Source organism: Micromys minutus (assembly GCF_963924665.1).
Source record: "Micromys minutus genome assembly, chromosome: 24".
Taxonomy (NCBI): Eukaryota; Metazoa; Chordata; class Mammalia; order Rodentia; family Muridae; genus Micromys; species Micromys minutus.
In genome coordinates, this window is record NC_137959.1 from 22,755,447 (window position 1) to 22,772,542 (window position 17,096).

The window sequence follows — 17,096 nt, forward strand, 5'->3', positions numbered from 1 at the left end:
TTGAGTATTTCAATTAAGAAAAATTTTCAATATTGACAAACGCACAGGCAGCAGAAAAACAGGGACAAGTCATTATGGTCCCTAAATGATATCATCTATGATTTCAAAGCTGTCTAATTTCTGGTCATCAGTGTCCTACTGATTTCCAAAACATTTAAATAAATCTACAAATATTCTAATCAAATGACTTATTATGCTGAATCCTACCATATAATAACATTTATTAGAATTTTATAGAAAATAGGAATCATTTTCAAAAATAGACTCATAATTACATGTAATTTAGATTATTTAATATATAAATGGATTCATGATGCTTTACTAATAAGTAGTCAAGCAGAAAAGACATTCTGATTTTTTCAGTTTTTTTGGTTGTGTCTCATTATTTAACAATTTGCACAGCAAAAGTAAAATTTTCTATTAGAGTTAATCACTGATATACAAAAATGATCTATTAATGTTTCACCATGACCTAGAAGGAAATACCAGTTAGCTAAAGTCTCAGGGAAACATTATCTCAACATAGATACAGAATTCATGATTGTGTTTTGTCTTCAGAAAGTCCAGACAAATCTGCATCCTGTTAATTAGCACGGCGAATGTTTGTTGGATTTCTTCATGTCCTTTATTTCAAAGCATATGATACAATTTTTTTTTCATGACACAGAATTAATAAAACAGTAATGAGGCTTTTTCTTTTGATGACTAACAATGTTGATATGAAAAGTATTGCAGAATATTCTCTTTTAAATAATCTAGAGTGATTATTTAGTGATTGGATCAGGATTGTTACTTGTTGCTGAACGTCATGGTTCTGTGAAACACTGAAAAATCTAATACGACACTGTGATTGAATTTCTGTACTAATCATTCTTCTAACATTTGTGTTGATTTTTGTACATGCCTGAAACTACTATATAAAAGATGTTCATGAGTTATTCTACTTGGTTCTTAACTTTCAGCCCATTGCAACATCAATTAATTCCCATTTTAAAAATTGTTTGCATATATTACTGAATTAATTACTTTTTTAGTTAACTAAATGAAATTTTCATTATAGAACATATTAAAACTATAAAAGAATAGTTTCCCATACTTAAATTTAAGGCACCTATACATACACCATAAATATTAATATATATTTCAAAATATCTTGTTATTGTTTTCATATATATACATGTTGATTTTTTTATTTCATCAATATTTTAACTTTAACCCTATAATTCTCTCTTATAATTGGTATTTTAAATTTCACATTTAAAGTGAAAGGATGTCTTGAGTAGTGTTGTTTGGCTTATACTATCATATGGAATTGACTTTATCCATGATTATAATTAATTTTCTCCAGGGTAATTACAGTCTTAGCATTACTTTCCCCAGTGATCTTCAATAGTCTCTCACAAAACAAGGACATGCTCTTGTATCCCTACAGAAATCTACATCTTACTGCATTTCAACCAGCTTCCTCTTCCAACCTTATATTGTTGGCATCCTTTCTAAGCATGAAAGTATCATTACCAGCCTGGGCATGTCTCTGAGCGTTTTCTTCTTCCATGTGCTTCTGTATGAAGCTGTGCTATTATTGCCTATTTGCTCTTCTATGAAAGAATAGAATACAGGATGCCAGCCTCCATGAGAATTCTTTCAATAACTGGTAAAATTTATAAAAATGGTAATATATTTTATACAAAATTAAAGAATTTGAATATTTGTAGTAACTATAAAGGCAATTCGTCTTTCCAGAGTCTTGATTTATCTTTATTACTATATTATATAGAAATACAGTATTTTAATTTCAAGGACCATGCCATATTTTCTTTGTTTTATTATTACTGCTATATGCACATTTTGCTAAATATGTGTAAATGTAGTTAGACTATAAAATCATATTGTTAGTAAATTTGCTGTTAAATGAAATGTAACTAATTTGTCAACTGCTTTTATCTTCAATAATCTAAAATAGTTTCTTCCTAGTTTCAAAATAAGCAGGCAAATTTCATCAAAGAATTCTATGCAGTATGGAAACAGAAAAAGTTCCTGTTAATGCTCATAAAATTATAAACATTGTAAATCCTAGTGAATGTTCGAGAAGAAGTTCTGAGAAAAAAAAATATGTATTTAAAAATAAATGATGAAGTAAGTGTAACAGTCAAAACACTGGAAAATGGAGAAACATTAAAAGCAATGGGAAGCTCACATCACATCCAAGGAAATGGTTGTACAAATAACATTGAATTTTTTATACAAATGATAAATTAATAAGCCTCTGAATCAATAATTTTATCCAGAAATCCAGTAATACCATCTTCAAAATCTGATGTGTATGTGTGTGTGTGTTTGGGTGTGTGTGTGTGTATGTGTGTGTGTGAGTGTGTGTGAGAGAGAGGGAGGAAATTGATCTCCTATCACACATATCAAAAAATCCCAGATTATTATCAGTATTTACTGTAGGGAGTTTTATAAATCTAATAGAAACCAATTGCAAATTATAATTGAGTACATGTTAAAAAGAAAGACTATATGTAAAGATAATCATGTAATTTAAAAAGACAGTAAAAGAGTATGAGTGAAAGCAACCATATGAAAAATATTAATTTAATATGTTATAGAATATAGCACTTGAAAACTCAAAAATATAGTGGATTACTCCAATATCCCACTTTCAGTAACATATAAAGCAAAGTAGCAAATTTAAGCAATGATAAAATATCAATCCTTTCCCACCAGAAGCATGGAGATCATTCCCATAACAACTGAAGAATAAATATTTTACCCAAGTACACTATAAATATTCGACATTGAAAATTGTATAAATCCCAAAGTAAAGTGAAATTGAAAATAAAAATGATGCTGCAAAGGCACTTTAACCAATGCAAATCGTGTTTTTCTATCAAATAAAATCAGAAATCAGTGAGAAAAAGTAACTAAGGTATTTAAAATATATGTGGAAGTTAAATCATACAGAACTTAAAATCCAACTAATCAAGGAAATTTTATTAGAAATTTAGAAAATAATATGATTCATGGATATATGCACATAAACATTTATATATAGATGTATCAGTGAATATTCAACAAAGGAAATTTCATGGGTACAGAGGTAAAATTCAAATTCTCTTTGATCATATCAGGAGTGAGTGCACCTTTGTGGAGACAAGTGAGGAGCAGATGGGAAATGCATGGGGAAGAGGATAACATTTCAAATGGAAACACAGAGAGTATCTAATAAAAAGAAAGAGAGAAAAAGAAATCAGGAAGATTTCAATCTAAAGGTTTAATTTTTTTCTCTCTAAGACATCTAGAAAAGAAGGGCAAACTTATCCTAGTGTAATTAAAAAACAGAAATCTTTAAGAAATAGGGAGTAAATGACTGAAATTGAGGCTAAAATAACCAAATCTGGTTGAATCTGGCAGTTTCTTCCTATCCTTATGTTCTCTGGAGGTCAAGATTTCATTTATTTATCAAGTGGTTTTGCTTCAAATTAAATTTTACTTATTTTATATTAGTCAGTTACCCAAGAGCACTGTGAGTACAAGAAAGTACATTTGGCCTTGTATCTTGTTCTGTTTTTTTTTTTTTTTTTTTTTTGTATGAAAATTTTATTTTATTTTATTTTATTTTTTAGACTTTATTTTCAAAAACAAAGATAAAAAATTTTAAACATTTTTGCATAAATGTATACAAATACAACTGTGTCAGTGCTTGGCTTCTTTTTCTTTTTTTCTTTTTTTTTTACAATGAGCAAAAAGTACATGTAATACAGGGTGTAACCCGGAATTTGTCAATGTGTTCTTGGTGTGTAAAGATTGAGCATGACATTTTTTTGTTTGTTTGTTTGTTTTCTTTTCTTTTTTCTTTTTTCTTTTTTTTTTTTGAACTTCACACAGTCTGCGAGTTGTTTCTGGGTGTTCTGGTTTTAAATAAAAAGATTTCTGATTTAAAATATAGAAGAAAATGGTATTTATTGAAAGATAGTTTTCTTCTTTTCTAGTTCTCTTCAGTTTCTTATATAGTGTGGTTCCTTTTTCTAGTGATTTAAAGCTGATGACATAAAGGAATACCCATTTCATTCACTTTAAAGTTAGCTTTAATTTTACTACGAAATTTCTAGAAACTTTTTTCTTTCCCTTGGATCTCTAGCATTTTAATATTGTATAATTTTAGGGTTTCTTTATCTTCGCCTGCTCTCCTGTTTTGACTTCTGCTATTGTGTTTTTTTTTTTTTTACTTTTATCTCATCTTTTTGAGCAGGACAAATGTTATAATATTATAATATGTCCTGGTACTGAATTATTGAAGGAATCAAGAATATGTTATAGCCTAGAATATAAATATAAATATTTTAACCTTAGTATTCATAATTTCATTTTTTCATAATTTCTCAAAGCACCAATCTCATTGTTGACTTTTATATTCGCAATACTTCAATTTAGCTTCAATAAACTGAATATTGATTCAGTATAACTGAGATCTCTTCTTAAATAGTAAAAAAAAAGACAAGAAATGAAACAGCCTGTACTCTATACATCAGTGAATTTCTGTTACTTACTGAAAATAAAACAAAAAAAATGAATAGATAATTCTGGAGATGCCATATTCAAAATAATATGCTATCATGTTTCTTAATATATGGTAATATATTCATAAAGGGAATAATGTAGAATGATAGCCAGAACAATATTTCTCTATATTCTAATGTGTAAAATATAGCTATAAATATATATCCAATATATGTTTCTCTTGATATATGCATATCTTGATATAGCTACAGACATAAATGAAGGGAAACACACCCCTTAGAATTCTGCTTCAATTGCAGGTTAGAGATTTGTTTGCCCATACATTGATTCCTGTATGCCATTGGCTTTGCCTAGTTCTCTCTCTCTGTGACATGTGTGACCTTCCTTCTTTTTTGCACTGCAGCTGTCCTGCCATACTTGACCCAAGTTTCTTCCTTTATTAGAAATTTTAGAATATTATATTTTGAAAGACACTTTCTCTATCTCTCTTTTTCCATAGTTTGAATTGTGAATAATTTGTTTTATCATTTGTCTATACTTAAATGTTACTTCTTTTTGAATAACTTTCTTCAAATGTCTCTAGAAAATTTAGTTGCTGGAACTCCCAAAAACATTTACATTTTCATCAGAACTCTTATAAAAACTGATATAGTAATGGAGATTTTATAGACACTGGAGATATGAGAATAAACTGAAACTTCTGAGCAACAAATAACCAATTTAAATGTATAATGATTATTCAGCAAGTATTTGTTAGATAAACAAATGACTAAGTAACCATGAGTTATAGTCACATTTATTTGTCCTCATATGGATAATAAGGGAAGATATATGTGGCTCAAAAGGAATCAAAGGTAGAGTTCAATTTCAAACTACAGGAAAATATATTTTATTTTATATGAAAATTTAAGAGAATGAGAATTTCCAAATATTTCTCTGAGAATGCTTTATATCTTAGAATATAAGCAATAAATTGAAATGTATAGATGCAATCAGGTAAGATCAGTGAAGAAACAGCATAATTCCACAGAAAATGATATCATGTAAAATAGGTTTGCCATGGAATTCTCTTTTACTTTTGAAGAGTGGATACTAGCTGGACCAATGCCTCCAACACATCTACAACAAAAGATTGCCATGTTTGGCCTCAGTGGGAAAAGATGCATCTAAACCAAGAAACTGGCAGAAATCCAGGGACACAAGTCTGGTGAGACTGCACTGCGAGTAGCCGGAGTGCAGAGAGATCTGGGCCTAATGAACAGAAAGCATGCCCCCCGCACGCAGATTGGTTTGAGGGAACAGGAACTCTGCCCTAAGGATTCAGTTTCCACCCAGAAAACCCATACAAGTGAAACAAGCCCTCAGGCCATCTGCCACCAGGAACAGCAGAGATCCAGGGACACAGGCAAGGTACATGGGAGAGAAGGGAACCAATCACTGACAACATGACCACTTATAATCACAGAAAACAAGATGGCAAGAGGAAAGCAAATGAACTTAACCCAATGCAAACTAAGACAACCTGGCAACACCAGAACCCAGTTCTCCCATCAGAGCAAACAGCAGAATGCCAAACACTCCAGAAAATGAAGACTCAGACCCAAAATCATACCTCAAGATGATGATAGAAATTCTTAAACCAGAATGGGAGGAAAAGCATAAAGAAATTATAAAGAAAAGGCCCATATACACAAGGAAACTAAACAATGCTCTATTAAACAATACCACAATCAAAGAAAAATAAAGAAAGAAATAAAGGATTTTCTAGAATTTAATGAAAATGAAAACACAATGTGCCAAAACCCATGGGACGCTAGGAAAGCAGCACTGAGAGGAAAACTCATAGCTCTGAGTGCTTCCAAAAAGAAACTGGAGAGATCATACCCTAGCAACTTGACAGCACAGTTCAAAGGTCTAGAACAAAACGAAGCAAATGCAACCAAGAAGATTAGACAGCAAGAAATAGTCAAACTCAGAGTATAAATGGACCAAATAGAAACAAAAAGAACCATTCATAGAATCAACATAAACAAGAGCTGATTCTTTGAGAAAATTAACAAGACTGATAAAGCATTAGCCAGACTAACTAGAGAGAAAAGGGAGAGCATCCAAATTAACAAAATCAGAAAGGAAAGCAGAGACATAACAACTGAAACTGTGGAAATTCAAGAAATCATCAGATCCTATTTCAAATGTCTATACTCAACAAAGCAGGAAAATCTGGAGAAAATGAATGAATTCCTAGACAAATACCAGATACTAAAGTTAAACCAGGACAAGGTAAACCATCTAATCCAAAAACACCTAAACAAAAAGAAACAGTCATCAAAAGCCTCCCAACCAAAAAAAAAAACAAGCCCAGGTCCAGATGGGTTCACTGCAGAATTCTATCAGACATTTATTAACAACTTAATACAAATACTCTCCAAAATATTCCACAATATAGAGTCAGATGGAACATGACCTAACTCATTTTTGTAGGCCACAATAATCCTCATTCCTAAACCACACATAGACCATACAAGGAAAGAGAACTTCAGACCAATCTCACTTATGAACATTGATGGAAAAATATTCAACAAAATCCTTGCAAAGCGAATCCAAGAACACATCAAAACAATCATTCACCTTGATTAAGCAGGCTTCATCCCTGGGATGCAGGGATGGTTTGTGATACAGAAATCCATCAATGCAATCAACCATATAAATAAACTCAAAAAAAAAAAAAGTATGGTCATTTCACTAGATGCTGAGAAAGCATTTGATGAAATTCAACAACGCTTCATGTTAAAAGTCTTGGAAAGAACAGGAATCCAAGGCCCATAAAAATGTATGTTTATTACATAAACATAATAAAAGCAATACACAGCAAACCAATAGCCAACATCAAACTTAATGGTGAGAAACTTGAAGCAATCCGACTAAAATCAGGGACTAGACAAGGCTGCCCATTCTGCCCCTACCTATTCAACATAATACTGAAATCCTGTCTGAAGCAATTAGACAGAGAAAGGAAATCAAAGGGATACAATTTGGAAAGGAAGAAGTAAAAACATCACTGTTTGCAGATGACATGGTAGTGTACATAAGTGACCCCAAACATTCCACCAGAGAACTTCTACAGCTGTTAAATAGGTTCAGCTAAGCGGCTGGATATAAAATTACCTCAAACAAATCAGTAGCCTTACTCTATTCAAAGGACAAACAGGGAGATAAAGAAATTAGGGAAAAGATACCCTTCACAATAGTCACAAACAATATGAAATACCTTGGTGTGACTCTAAGCAAGTGAAGGATCTGTAGGACAAGAACTTCAAATTTCTAAGGAAGGAAATCGAAGAAGACCTCAGAAAATGGTAAGATCTCCCATGCTCATCAATTGGAAGAATCAACATTGTAAAAATGGCCATCTTACCAAAAGCAATCTACAGATTCAATGCAATCCCCATCAAAATTCCAACTCAATTCTTTATAGAGTTGGAAAGAGCAATGTGCAATTTCATCTGGATTAACAAAAGACCTAGAATTGTGAAATCCATCCTCAAAAAGAAAACATCTGGGGGAATGATGATTCCTTACCTCAAGCTATAATACATGGCAATGGTGTTAAAAACTGCATGGTACAGGTACAGAGATAGGCACATGGATCAGTGGAATAGAATAGAAGATCCATAAATTTGCCTTCACATAGATGGTCACTTGATATTTGACAAAGGAGCTGTAAACATTCAATGGAAAAATGATACCTCTTAAACAAATGGTGTTGGTCCAAGTGACACTCAGCATGCAGAAGAATGAAAATAGACCCTTTTGTACGTCATTGTACAAAGCTCAAGTGCAAGTGGATCAAAGATCTTCACATTAAACCAGGTCCACTGAAAATATTAGAAGATCAATTAGGGAAAACCTTAGAAAACATAATAAAGGAGAAAATTTCCTGAACAGAACACCAATAGCTTGTGCTCTAAGGTCAAATATCAACAAATGGGACTCTATGAGATTGCAAAGTTTCTGTAAGGGTAAGAACACAGTCAAGAAACAAAGTGGCAGCCAACAGATTGGGAAAAGATCTTTACAAACCCCACATCTGATAGAAGCCTATTATCCAAGGAATACAAAGAACTCAAGAAGCTAGAAACCAAAGAATCAAACAACCCCATTAAACAATACGGTACAGAGATAAATAATAAGTTCTCAATTCAGGAATATCGAACGGCAGAGAAGCATCAAAGGAAGTGCTGTACATCCTTAGCCATCAGGGAATTGCAAATTACAACAACCCTGATATTCCACCTCACACCAATCATAATGGCTAAGATCAAAAATTCAGATGACAACAGATGATTTTGAGGATGTGGAGAATGTGGAACAGTTCTCCACTGCTGGTGGGGTTGTAAACTGGTACAACCACTCTGGAAATCAGTCTGGCGATTCCTCAGAAAAATGGACATAGTACGACCTGAAGACCCAGTTATTCTACTTTTGGGCATATACCCAAGATACGCTCCAACATACAACAAAGACACATGCACCACAATGTTCATAGCAGCCCTATATATAATATCCTGAAGCTGGAAAAAACCCAGATGTTCTTCAGTAGACTAATGGATACAAAATTGTGGTACATTTAAACAATGGAGTACTTCTCAGCTATCAGAAACAATGACTTTATAAAATCTTAAGAAAATGGATGCATCTAGAGAAAATCATCCTGAGTAAGATAATGCATTCACAAAAGAACAGACATAATATGCAGTTACTGATAATTGAATACTAACTGCAGAAAGGTCTGAACACCCCAGAAACAACTTACAGACTACAGGAAGTTCAAGACAAGCAAAAGCAAGAAAAAAAAAAAAAGACAAATCATTATGCTCAATCTTTACACACGAAGAAAACTTTGACTATTTCCATGTAACATCGTGTTTTACATGTACTTTCTGCTCATTTTAACTAGTAAAATTTTAAGTCATATTATCAAACCTTTAAAAAAATCAAGTACTGACAAAAATGTATTCACATATTGTTATGCAAAAATGCTTTTAAAATCTGTACATTTATCTCTGTTTCTTTTTTAAATAAAGTTGTTCAATTTTAAAAAAGTAAAATAAACCAAGAAACTTAAGACCTTAAGGAGTGAGGAGGTCTAACACAAGTGAGCTGTGTGAGTGAGGGTGTTGGGGATGGGTACATCTTTTAGGAGACAGGAATGAGGAGAAATTGGATGTGGAATTTTGGGAAATCTGACAAGGTCAGGTGAACAACTGGAATGTAAAATAATGTAAGTAACAAAAACTATAACAAATAAAAAAACTGGATTCTTCTATCTTCAATGAGTAGACTAATCTACCCCAGATTAACTTTTTAATGTGATTACTGAATCATCATCCAGAATTGGAAATCAATGGATACATTTTACCAGTTTAGATCTTCATTTTTTTTTAATCTTCATTTTTTTCCCTTTAGTATTAGCTGCATTTGTTGTAGAGGCACTGGATTTCTCCTCCTCAGATTCCTGCATTGAAACTAACTCAGTTGTTATATGTGGAGATGTAGACATGGTTTAGGCCATACCATTTGAGGACCTAATCATTTAGATTAGAAATCTGTGAAAATGTGGTGGCATTCTCTATTTTGAGTTTCTGTAGCCAAACAATGCAACTCTTATGGGGGTTTCTAAGTGTTAGCCCCTATTTCCCAGGAGAAGCCCATGATGAAACCTTCCTCACCATTATCTCTAATTTAGCCTCTGTCCCTAAGAAATATTCTCTTCTAAAGCATACCTCTGAAGTATGTTTATACAGTTGTGAGGGCAGTTAATTACTCTGTTGGAATCAGACATACATTCCATGATAAAGAAAAAAAGAAGAAAAAGAAGGAAATATGATTTAAATAGAGAAGCCAAAGGAATCTAGATATTTTCTCAATATTATTTATAATTATTTTCAGATGATTATATACAAATAATTTCTATAATTTAATTGGCCACTTGGATTTATAATAAAAGTGTCAATTATAATCTCTGCTGATACTTTTTACACAATCTATAATTTTAGATAATACAACAGCAGATCTTATTATTCTGATGGCCTCTAAAAAGTTCACTTTATGGTCTTAATGCCTAAATATGATTTTGGATCAGGCCATATTCATTTGCAAGCAATGAGTTATTATGTCTTTCTTCATCTCTTATATGCAAGTATGGTTTAAATAAAACAGGGATCCACAGTTAAATAATGTTCTTGCTATCATTTATTACAAAATAAAGAGCTGAAAAGATAATCAGTGGACGTTGTGCCTTTTTGAGATATTTGACTTGCAAATTTAATTCAAATTTTCTTGATCAAGTCAAGTAAAAAGCAAATAGTCTTAAGGTCAACAGGAAGAAAATTTAGCATGGTGCTTAAGAAGTAATGACAAGAGTTTTATTCAAGAACATATTATTGTGTTCTAACTTTTGTTTATTTATAAATACTTTGCAAAGGAATAGAAATTAGTAAATTTGTACATTTTCAGCCAGGTGAAAGTATGCACACACTGTGTCTAATATAATAATATGAAGTAAATGTTATATCTACTACACACAAATTTTCTGACTTGAGAATCCATATGGGAATAGTTTCATGGTAATGAGTTCATGAAAATTACCTTTTCCTCATGTTTTGTTGGTTATTTTAATTATTTACATTTCAAATGTTATTCCCCCTTCCCAGTTTCCCTTCCACAGATCCCCCATCTTCTCCCTCTTCCCATGCCTCTATGAGGGTGCTCCCTCAGCCACCTACCCCCTCAACTTTTGGTGAAGCCAGTCTCCTCACCATTACAACTTTCTCCAGTTTTCCACCATTGTATGTTCTGATTATCTGATGCAGTTTTCTCTATTGTCTCAGGTTTATAACTAGACTCTTGTTTTACAAATCACTGTTTTTATTTTAATTATCTTTAAATTGTCCATTCTGCTACTTGTCATCTATCATCTCAATGGTTACATACTGACACATTACCAGATATCATCACCAAATAATACCAAGTAACCTAACCAAATATCATTACCAAATACCAAATAAAACAGCTATTTGACTGGCTTCCAAAAGGGAACATCATCTGAGATCTCTCTGGAATCTCTAGATTAACACCAAGTGTAATGTTTAGTCAACAGTCTACAATTACACATAGAATGAATTAGCACTTTTTTAACATAGGAAAACACACTGGAAGCTCTTCCTGCATCAGAGCTCCTCCAGTGCCAGGGCTCTATAAATATCTTTCTAGTTGTCATTTGGGAATGGAAATGTACAGACAGTAGGCTACAGAAATATATGCAGGTTCTAAGGCTTTCTTAAGAAGCTGTAGTCATCATTTCAAAAGTTTTACTGTGAATAATTTTATGTCATGTAAAAATTAAGATGGGTTTTAAGGGTATAATTCCCATAAGTGATTGTGACTTCTATATTTATTGTCCCTGTTTCCTTCTTTTTTATGTCTCCACTGTGGTAAATGGTAGAACACTGGTTTATTGCTACTTTCAATGATTTCCTGAATAGTCACCCCAACATACTGGTCCACAGAATTTACAAATGTGATCTTACTTAAAAAAGAGTCTTCTTTGTAGGTAACAGACTTAAAATATTGAATTACAGAGTTCATGTGACATTACTTAGTGTGTTCTAAATCGTATACCTCCTGTCTTTGCAAGTATATGGAGAAAGAAATTTGACAGAGAAGAAAGAAGAAACACTGGAAGGCCAGAGGCAGAGATGGTATGAATTGGTGACAAGCCAAGGGATGCCTGCAGCAACAGGAGTTGGGAGAGAGAAAGACTGGGCTCTCTCACTGCCTCTGGAGGGAGCATGAGTTTGTGAGACACTTGTTTTCAAATGTCATTCTGAACGAAAAGAATGAAAGAAAAAAAGAAAGAAAGGAGGAAAGAAGGAAGGAAAGAAAGAAAGAGACATATTCTTTTATAATTCTTGTTTAAATTATCTTTATAAAGTTAATGCAATTAGCTATTTTTGCTAAATCTGTGTCCATTTTACCAAGCAGGATAGATAATTGATGTGAGACCCCTCCTTTTATAAATGCAAGGAGGATTCTAAAAGATAAAGTGAGTGGGTCAATGATTTTCATCTGAAATTTGGGAAGTATAATGATGTTCAATGGATTTTCTGCAAGGTTTCTTTGTCCCTTTTCAACAAAACTTGTTTCAAAAAAGTGGGTGAAGATGGTTCTAAAATATGTTTTATTTAAAAATGAACAAGAATAACTGAGAAAGAGCAAGCAAGAAGCCTTTCTATCTCTGGCTGGTATACCCATAAGTGAAGGAAAAAAAAGGTTAAAGGTCTTTGGTGGATGAAAGTCTATGATTTTCAAAGTGATTATGAAGATACCCAGGACTGAAGAGATAACTTATTCTATAACATTCTTAATGTCTAAGTATGAGAACATGAGACTGCATCTTTATCACAAAGCTGGTGAAGGATAGTATGAGCCAGTGTCTATAGTCACAGGAAAGAAGAGGCAGGGTTGTCCCAGGGGGTTGTTTGGCAAGTTGGTTTTGCCAAATTGGTGGGCACTGAGTTTAGTGGCAGACTCTTCAATATTAAGATATATGGTCCTCTTGACAGAGTTCAGCATCTTGGGGTATTTGTTACCAAACCATACAACCTGAGCATAATCTCTGGAGCCTACATAGATGAAGCAAAGAACCAATTCTTTTCAAACCTCCATATATGCTGTAGTTCCCATTTGTATCCATATACAGAAATAGACACAAATACACAGAGAGAGAATTGGACAGAGGAACACACACACACACACACACAAACACACACACACACACACAGAGAGGGGGGGGGTGAGGAAATTATTCAACATAAATCTCTGATCTCACATGTAGCTACACAAATAGATTCTTATACATACACACAAACATGTAAACATACAAAAATAAGTAAGGAAGTGGCAGCTAAAATGTTATCCAATATAAAATGTTGTACCATAATATAGTATTACACAGCTTAGCATAATTACATAAGAAAACAAAAGAGCATATTATAAAACAGAGACATGAGCCGTCACTTCATTATGAACCAGTGAGCCATCCAGAAGTCACAGATGAATATGGGTGTTGCTTGATCCAGTGTCGAAGTATACTCAGTGACCCTGATTCAGGTAGTGAAGTGTGCTGGCCTCTCCCTTGGACTTCATTAACCTTTTATTTTGCATCAATGCTCTATGCACAGTCCCTTTACAAAGTCCCTGATGCTCAAAACAATGGTAGACTATCTCACACAATAGTCACGTGCTTGAGTGGAGATGTTAAAGCTTTCATAATTAGCATATCTGTAGAATATTTAAAGTACTTCGACATTTAAAAAAGTATAAAATGCATTTCAGGATATAAACCTCATAGAGAAAATGGACACAAACAATATCCTGTTCTTTACTGAACTGACTTCCTGTGAAAGATTCAGAAAACAGGTTATAAGTGCTAGCTGCCACAGCACTAACAATCTACCATAAGCAGATTTGTTTTCCTCTTTGTGTGGACTGGTCACATGAATACAGTAAGGAATTAAAAATCATAGATAAATTTGTTATGCATTTGAGATGATTTATGCTCATTCTCATAGAGGATAAAAGATATACAAAGGACTGTAGTGAGATTTACTGTAAACTTGGAAAATTTATGTGCTTTTATTTATGTGAAGCACACATTGTTCCCATGTGTTAAATATTTAAACCTTAAAGGTGAGTGTAGGGTATGAGATTAAAACAAAAAAAAGAAACTGAGCTGAATTGTCACCCAAGCAACTTGATTTGAGTTGAAAGACACAAATGATCCATGAAACTACCACAGAGTTGTGTTCTGGTACCAATCCTTCCACAAAACATGTAGAAAGTTTTTCCACTTATGAACACATGTCATATAATTTGCCTTAGCCTTTATGAGGCAAGCAAAAAATATTTTTTCTAGCCAATTTCCTTTCTTAAGTCAACATTTATATATTTATTTTTTTTCCTTAGTAATTTGGCACTTTAAGAGCTCACTGACAGAGAAATGCTCCCCCACCTTCCTACCCCACACAGTGCTGCAATTCAATGGATTGCTCCTTGTCTGACTGACCAACTCGGAGATCCTTCAAGGAAGAGAACATAATCTTTCTAAATTATACAAGAAACCTTATGCATGTTTTACCAAATAATCTCTATAGATTTCTTTTAATCCTTGTTACATGAACTGGTAGGTGTTGTGGAAGATAAGATAGGATTATTCATCTTGAAAAGCTTTATGTCCCAGAACTTAAATAAAAGGCTGTTATTGGCAATGACAAACAGATGACATCATTTGGTGTTGTTCTCCGTACTTCTCATTCATGTCCTTCTACCTGACCGCAGTACTGTGAGCTACTACTCTCCTCTGGGCTTACTTTAAATCTCAACCCTCAGCTAAAACTGAGAATGGAAATTAGGTGAAGAGAGGGCTGTGAGCTTACAATGGTTGGTTTTTCTCACAGTGATAAAACAGAGAGAAGCATTTCCCCTCTTGCCTCACCTCTTGTCTAGTGTTTATATTCCTTTGTCTTTTTCTAATCGCTTTGGGGATTTTGGAAGCTGTATTCATATCTAATTTCAATTGCCAAATCATCTTTTTCTAGCTCCAACTCTATACCTCTTTCACTTATATGTTGAAACTATTCATCAGAATCTTTAATATTATAATTCAACTTTTAAATATTAAAACCAGTAGTCTATGATTCCCAGCAACCAAAGATGTCTTTAGTGCAGAATTAGTGCCTATGAATATACCCATCTCTCTAGTTATTCCCAGTAGCATCACAAGGTCTCTATGAGGAACATCTATCACACTTTATCTATCATCTATAGTTAACAAAATTCTTTAGCAACTAGTAACTGGAGAAAGTAACCCAAGAATTTGGACATATATAAGTCAGAAAAACATCAGATGCTTGCTATTATGTCCATGTAAAATAATAATGTTGTGCTGAGTATCCAATAAGTACACAAGAGACATCAGTCAACAAATGCCATTCAGTTTGTAACAGAACCATGTGACAAGCAATACCTAGGGTGTTGCAAAACACACCTAGTTTATACACATGCAATAAAATAAAGGCCACACTCATTACAGATGTTGCACATATCATTATATTAACTTTTAAATGAACTGAAAACACATGTCAAAACAGTATAGTATATCTCTTTATAGACTTATTTGAAAGACTACTAATTTAGATACCAAACTGTCCAATCCATGTTGGCATTTCAAATCCAAAGCTTGTCTGATTTTCACTTGTGCATATAGAATATGTTTACAGTAATATTAAAATAAAATATCCATGACATTCATGGCATTAATTTTCATATATAAGAACCTAAGAATGTTTTTTTAAAGTGTACACCACATTTTTATCCTAAATTAACTCAATAGGAATTTCAAAGGATGGGACCAGGCCTGCATTTTATGTAAAATAGCATGTATACATACACACACACACACACACACACACACACACATATATATATATATAATGTACACACATATAATAATTATAATATATATATAATATTATACACATGTATATATGGGTATATATACACATTTATATATATGTATATGTATATACACAAACACCTAAGAAGCTTGCGATTCACTCTCCCCTTAGATGTTAGCAGTAGTTAATGGCTTTGCCCAAGCTCTCTGAGCCTTCACTGGAAAAGCTATTATGCTCTGGGTTGTGTAATCCAGCAGGGGTAACAGCTGATAGCAGTCTTCCTGCATAATTCCTCCTTTCCTGGTTTAGTAGTAAAATAGCTGCTAGTAAAGGCGGGAAATGATGCAAGAAAATGTGGCATCCTGCAGGGAGCCGAAGACTAGTGTTTGTCCTTGAATCATTTTAAAATTTAATATGTTATATTAAAACAGCTTGGCTAAACATATATCTCTGGGCAGAAGTTTTCATATACACTGAAGGCTAGAGGATGGAAGGCTGCTATGTAGATAAAATTATCATTCAAGCAGTGAGTACATTATCATTTCTACCAGGCAGCTGAGAATGGCGCATGCTTTTGTATTACAAGATTCAAACTCTTTCCAGTGTTGGAAATACTGCTGTTTTGATCATTCAAAAATGACTTTACATTAAAGGTCAACCTGATTTGCTTTTTCTTTATATTCCCCCACATATTAACAGGTTAAAATACAGATGAAGAGAGCAGAAATGAAATGATTGGAGAACGAAGAGATACCTGTGTTATGATTGAGGCAGAAATCACACCAGATTCATTCAAACACTTTTTTTTTCATTGAAAATACAATCTGATAAAATGCCCTATTGTTATATATTACAGAGAAATCTGAATACATTTTGAGGTCATGCATGATTTCCTTTTAATGCTTTTTAAAATAAAAGAGTGAATTTTTTGTATGAGTCTTTAAAAATAGTTTCAGATGGTATTTGATTTCCCAGCCTTGCTGTACCCTGTTGACAATGGACAAGAACTACTGAGCAATTCTATAAAGGTCTCTAACTCTCATTGTTTTTACAGTTCTT

At 33.1% G+C, this 17,096-nt stretch overlaps 1 protein-coding gene across 4 annotated transcripts in view; it reads right to left on the reverse strand.

Moving 5' to 3' along the window:
• Window positions 1-17,096, reverse strand: part of CDH8 (cadherin 8) — a gene marked incomplete at both ends in the record, with an annotated part of 367,179 nt that overhangs the window by 9,661 nt on the left and 340,422 nt on the right. The window lies entirely within an intron of this gene.